The following is a 6,346-nucleotide window of genomic DNA, read 5'->3' as shown; positions in this document are numbered from 1 at the left end:
CCTTATTTTTCATTTTCGTACATGTTTTTGATCGTTATTTTTTGTCTTTACACAAAGAGTGCCCTTCTCACAGACAAAGCATCCCACGGCGCTGTCACCGGCGATGCCCAGGCCCTGGTTCTGCTCCTCCGCGGCCACTTTTCCCCCTGGCCACCCCCGGGGGAACTCTGGACCCGGTGCTGCTCTGCCAGGCTTTGGGGACAGGTTTGGTCCTGCAGCCGTCTGCTGCTGGGGGAGGCAACACGGGAGCCTGGCCTGGCAGGTGCCTGGGAGGCTGGGATCTCCCTGCTCTGCCCTGCCGCCTCCCTAAAGCGCGATCCCCGGCACCGGAAAGTCCCGGTCGCAGCTGGAGAACAAAGTACGGCCGGGGCGATCGGCGGGGAAAATGTGCAGGGCAACGTTTTGTTTTGTGTCGGGTTTCACAGAACCGAAAGCCGGTCCTTCTCCCCTGCAGGCGAACGGGTATATGACTCAAACATGTCCTTGCTCTCCTACCTGCATCCCCTCTGGTGCTCTTAATGAAAGGATACAGCAGCAGACAGAGTCGCGAGGAATTTTCATATAACCCCTGCTGAAGACTTAGTAAGATCCTCTGTACTGCAAAATACCATTTGCATTGTTGGAGTACAGTCGTGGTGAAAAGGAGATTTTGGGCCATCTGTGTTTCGCAGAAGTCCCGCGGTGCTAACCTTGCACTGGGAACAGCAGGGATGGACCAAAGGAGAGTGAATAGTACCCACAGTTCTGCTGTCTAGGTTTTCCCGGATACAAGATGCTACCTTTCTACACCACAAACTGGGACAGCAGTTACTGGGAGACCACCTCCAGAGCCCATCGCCTGTGCATAGGCTGCTGGGGGATCAAATTCCATCACAGCAGCCTCCAGAGAGGTCTCTAGAAAAGGCTGATTTCCTTAGCTGGTTCTTGCAAAAGCTGCACCATTTTGCACACTTTTTGATGGCAATACAGGATGCCAAAAACACTGTGTCACAGTCACACATCTAATTTTCCCTTACTCCAGTGCATTCTGTGATTTTCAGTATCTGAGCTGATTTGCAACGTGAGTAGGCTTTTAGCAGAAAACCAGACAGAGATATAGGACATACGCAGCTAATTGATGACATATCTCCACTGAACAGCCTCGTTTAAACTCATAGCGATGTAGTCCATGCTGCCACCTATGTCTTCTGATTCAGGTTTCTTGTGTACTGCAACTTCGTAGTTGAAGGCAGTATCCTTTGAGGGCAGCTCACATTTTGTGAAGCTCTGCGAGGGACCACAAGCACAGGCAGCTCTGGCTGCACAAGGGAATGAAGCAAAAGGTTTCTCACCGGCTCAGCCACTTGTTTGGTTGCAGTGAGGATGCCTCGATGCAGATTAGGAATCAGCAGTCACATCAGTGAAATGTAAGTAGCGGTTGGAGCCTTGTCTGTGTGAAGGATCCTGCCAGCACAGCTGTACCACTGACAGCAGTGGAATATTTTGCTCAAGTTCTCTAGAGGAATCAAAGCCTGTATTTTGTCTCTGGCTCTCTCTTGTTCTGTTGCTCCTCACTCATTAAAAGTCAGCCACACAAAGCACGTGGTTGCTTTCTGTGTTTAAAAAAAAAAATGTTTGGGGTAAAAGACCAACAGCCAAAGCTGTTTTGAAGTCAGACACGTAAACAGTACCTGGAACTAAGTATAATAATAATAATAATAATAATTCATCCTTTTGTGTCACAAATATGCACATTGCTGTTTGCTATTTCATTATGAGACAGCACAACTTCTGAGAATATGCCTGATGAATATTTGGGGGAACTCTGCCTTCATTTGGAGTGGCATATGGCAGCATTAATGCCTTTGGCTTCTCCACTCTCTTATGTAACCGAAATCACAAGTTAGAGCCCAAATTACAAAGCATGTGTATAATATTAAGCATACAAATGGTGCCTGAAATTACTATCCTTTTCATGTAGGTCTGTTTTTAATCTCTTAAAATTTTTGCTTCTGCAGCTTTATTGATTTCAGTGTGCGCTGATGCCGCTCATAGCGCAATCAAACCTAACCCCTTAAAAACCCCACTGTGAAGACATTAACCCAAACCTAACTAAGGCCAAAATCGCTCTGGTTACAGGTAGGTGGAGTTTGAATGACTTTTATACCTCAAGTGTATCCTGTATTAAGGTGCTATAGCAAGCAGAACACCATATCCCTGTGGCTGCTTTGGCAACCAGTCAGAGTGGCAGGTTTTTGCACCCCAGCCCAAGGCATGGGTTTGCCATCACCTTCCTTTGAGTTTCCCCTCTTCCTCAGAGACTATTTTTGCCATTACCATGCTGATCTGCTTGCTGGAGTTTTAAGGTGTCGGATGCTGATACAGCGAGTGCCTCTTGTATCTGTTTAATCCGATAACATAACTCTTTTTTAATCTCCACGTCTGGGTCACAGGGTTTAAAAAAGACACTGGGCCAAATCCCCAGCTTGGCTACAATGCGTGGAAATGTACTGAGATGGCACGAAAGTCAGGAGAGATTCACTGTATTTGCACCTGGGTAAAGAGGTCTTGAGGGGCAGGGATGTGAGTGCCAGATTTCAGATGAAGGAGTATTAACACAAGGGTATGGCAGAGCTAAATCAGGTTTCCATAAGGTGAGGTGCAGGGAGGAATATTACAACAGGACCTAAAGCATGCTCATCAGGAAATTCTCAATAATTTTTAAATGGAAACAGATTTAATATTTCTTCATTTTTCAGGAGAAACCTTGTTTTCATTGTCTGGCTGGTAGAGGAACATGATGTTTCATGGACTCAGGACCAAGACAGGGCATGGACAAAGAGGAGATTTTGCAGGGATTGGGAAGATTTTACATATAAACATTAAAATTTAAAAAAAACAAAGTTCATCCTGGCATGAAGTCCAGCAGAAATGTAGGAGAGAAATGGACAGCACTGTCTGCAAAGGATTGTATGAGCACGAATGGCAAAAAAATGGTCTGAATAAGTCCACTGCATTAATGATTTTTTAGACATGAATATCCTATACAGAGTTGTATGGGGTCAGTCTTTGGGGTTCCCCTGTATAGCAGAGGATCCTGAGCCTGAAAAAGGGAAGCAGATTTTGTAAGGTATTTGCATATCACAGAGTGACTCTGGATTGCAAATTTTAAGCATTACTAAATTGGGGAATAAATTGTTGCTATTGCTGTTACATACCAGGATATCTCACTAATCCACACAATCCACTAAGTTGCTGTAGTTTTAGTCTGTGTTTATTTTAGATGAAATTATGGCCTGGACAGTTACTTTTTCTTACTTTATCTGTATAAATCATATATAAATAAGATATCAAACAGAAATCAAAACCTGACCTGTGTTTTTGGTACACTCCCCATCATGTGAACCTGCCAGTGATAAAGCCCTGCACCCAGTTTACAAGTCAAACAGAAAAGCAATGAAAACCCACAGGTCTTTCTTGAAAAGTGGCCAATTGGCATTAAATTCTCTTGCTTTAATGCTCTGGGTGGCCTATTTTGCTTATATTTGAGACTGCCTAGCCGTTATGGGATTGCCTGTACTGGTCCTATTAACTTGAGGCACTTATCAAGGCTGAGAGGCTGGAGCTGGTCCTTTCTGAACACCGGTTGAGTTTGGAAGTGTCTGTTGCTTTACAGAGACTGATTCCTAAAGTGAGGGGCACACACAGAAGAACCAAACAGCCTGGAACCAAAGTGGTCACACTGGCTTTTGAAAAAAGTGAGTGTCTTAAGTTAATTGACAATCAGCTACCTGGAAATAAAAGCCTCTCATATATCCAAAGGTTTTCACTAGGATTTTCAAGACCTCCTGAGCAATTTAAAATCCTTGGAAGGAATGCACTATAGAATGAAAAATATAAGTATTATTAAAGAATGTCTCTGAATGAAAGCCAGCCAGTTTCATAAAAATGAACTAAAAAAGCAATAACAGGTACTCTGTCTTCTGCTGGATGCTGTATGAACCGTATGTTTTGCATTTTGGATGTCACTCTAAAGCAATTTTTTCTTCACTATTGCTGTTGGGAAGAACAGTAGAAGAACTATGCATAAATGAGATTAAAGTAATCTAATTAAAAAAATAAACAATGTGCTTTCATCTTCAATTCATATCCAGTCATTTGGGATCTAACTTAAAAAAAAAAGATAAAAATTCAGAAATGCAGAAAGGATTTTGAAGGACAACTGTTTCCCTTTAAGATTAATGATAAACATACTTGTGTGTTCAAGGGAGAATAGATCCAGTGTTATGTAACAGGATAAAGAAACAAAATCCTTTTTCCTTAAATTACAATAACCAGTATGCGTGTGGATTTTAGTCAATCACTGAAAATTCAGGAAACCCATTTTCTTTCACAATTGCATTCCACATGCTAAAATTGATGTCTCCTAACTTTTAAACAGAATCACAATAATTAAAGACAAAAAATATTTGTTTGTTGCTTTTGACCACACTTTGCCAATAGAGGGTTGTTCCCTGGAGAAAATTCTGTGGCACTTGCACTGTGCAAAAATCCAAATATGTGCTCATCTTTTTATTTTATGTGCCATTAGCAAATCCAGTTATTGCACTTCCCAGTTGTTGGTTTTTTTGTTTTTTTCTTTTTAATCTGATTACCTAGTACTAGATATATGGTAACTTATCATTTTAAATTTTTTTTTTGGCCTGAACTAACTATTACATAACAGTTCTTATAAAATCTTGCCATGCCTGCCTAAATTTGCCAAAACCAGGAAAAGATCAACAGGTAATGGATTTTTTTTTATGTTGGCTTTGTTCTTTGCTGGCTCAATCATATAAAATTTATTTTAAAAGCCACCCAAGGAAATAATTTCCTACCATAGAACCTCCATTTTTTCACTTCTTTATTTTACAGAAGCACTCATACCAGAATTTCTGCATCAGAATTTGACACATAAAGTTCCTCTATCACATGAGTTCAATTTTCCAAAAGCAGGCAAATGACATTAATAACCATGATATAAGCCCTGAAAAGGCCAAGTCGCTGAATGTACTTGCTGGGGGAAAAAAAAAAAAAAGACTTCTTGTTGGATCTAATTCTGGATTCACTGTTTGACACAATGCAGAGCAGTTGGGATTTTCATAGAAAGGCTCTGCTGAGCTCAGGTGATGTTCACTCATGCATGGAGAAGCTCGTGTGTGCTTTGCTGAGCGACTCCAAGCTTTGTCTGTGGACCAAAGTAAACACTGCTGATGTTGGCCCATCCTTGCACACGTCCACACTCAACATTTTCAGTCCTGAAAGCAAAGCTTCTCATCTGGGCAGTTTCAGTGATATTCCCTCACTGGACCAAGTCCTCTGTCAGCACTACTCCAGTAGCACAAGGTGTGCTTGGAGATGGTGCAAATGGTGAATATGCCTCTTCCCCTGCTGATAACACCCCTGCCATGCTGCAGCTAAATATTCTGCTGCTGCACGGCCTGCAGAGATTTCCTGGGCTGCACGAGCACAATTGGTCCTGCCAAGTCAAGACGGTTACATGGGTGCAGCAAATGGGATATGGAATCTGGGAAGCCACAGGAGATGCAAGCTGGGAGACAGGGAAGAAGTTGTGGCAGACCCATTTTGAAAGCAATAAAAGGTCAGCAGAGTCTGAGGCTGTCCTGCAGTACCACTTCCATTTCCATTGGGAGCTGATTATCAAGCTGGACAGGCTTGACCTAACCATATCCCGGGTGACAGTGGACATCACAGTGGAAAATAGTCCAAAAATGTATGGTGGTGAGCTTGCTGAGGCAGTTGAGCCTTCATGACTTACAGAACAGATCCAGAAAAGCTGACAGATTAAACTCACCAAAGAAGAAGAAGAGTGATCACTTGAGTGAATTCTTACATTCTCATATTTCTTTCTATTTGCTTATGGGTCCCTCGCCTCCCTTCCATCTCAAAGTGATGGTGAAACAGTTATGAGGAGTGTATAATTTTCAATTACTTCGTTTATTCTGACAAATTACATTGGTAGATATAGGCAAACAGTGGGAGAGAATACCGTAGGAAACAAAACGATTCCCAAATGCACGCTTGTACGAGTTCAGACAGATAGAATTTCTAGCAAGGTGAATTTATGCACTGCAAGCAGAGAAAGGGCTTCAAATGCCTAAATGTCTAGAAAAAAGAAGAACTATAAAATGAACCTGCAAGCTATCCAGCAACTGCTCATCCAGTTGCATGATTTTAATTAACAGAACTGGAAAGCAAGCACATAATATAAACTTAAAAACACAGCGCTTCGGTTTTCCAGACTGCCAGCCCAAATGCAGAACAAATCGCTTGCATGTGGCGGCAGGGCGGCAGAGCTGGCGGCGGC

General features: G+C 42.4%; 1 protein-coding gene and 1 long non-coding RNA gene across 3 annotated transcripts in view; one reads left to right on the top strand and one right to left on the bottom strand.

The window, feature by feature from the left end:
* Window positions 1-6,346, bottom strand: part of SLC6A6 (solute carrier family 6 member 6) — an 88,425-nt gene that overhangs the window by 52,877 nt on the left and 29,202 nt on the right. The window lies entirely within an intron of this gene.
* Window positions 10-4,126, top strand: LOC108446284. The gene is made up of 3 exons (XR_001861435.1): window positions 10-1,406; window positions 1,998-2,118; window positions 2,739-4,126. It is a non-coding gene; the product is annotated as an uncharacterized LOC108446284 (long non-coding RNA).

Source organism: Corvus brachyrhynchos, unplaced genomic scaffold (genome assembly GCF_000691975.1).
Source record: "Corvus brachyrhynchos isolate BGI_N302 unplaced genomic scaffold, ASM69197v1 scaffold4, whole genome shotgun sequence".
In the NCBI taxonomy this organism is placed as follows: Eukaryota; Metazoa; Chordata; class Aves; order Passeriformes; family Corvidae; genus Corvus; species Corvus brachyrhynchos.
This window is presented reverse-complemented; position numbering and strand designations above follow the sequence as displayed.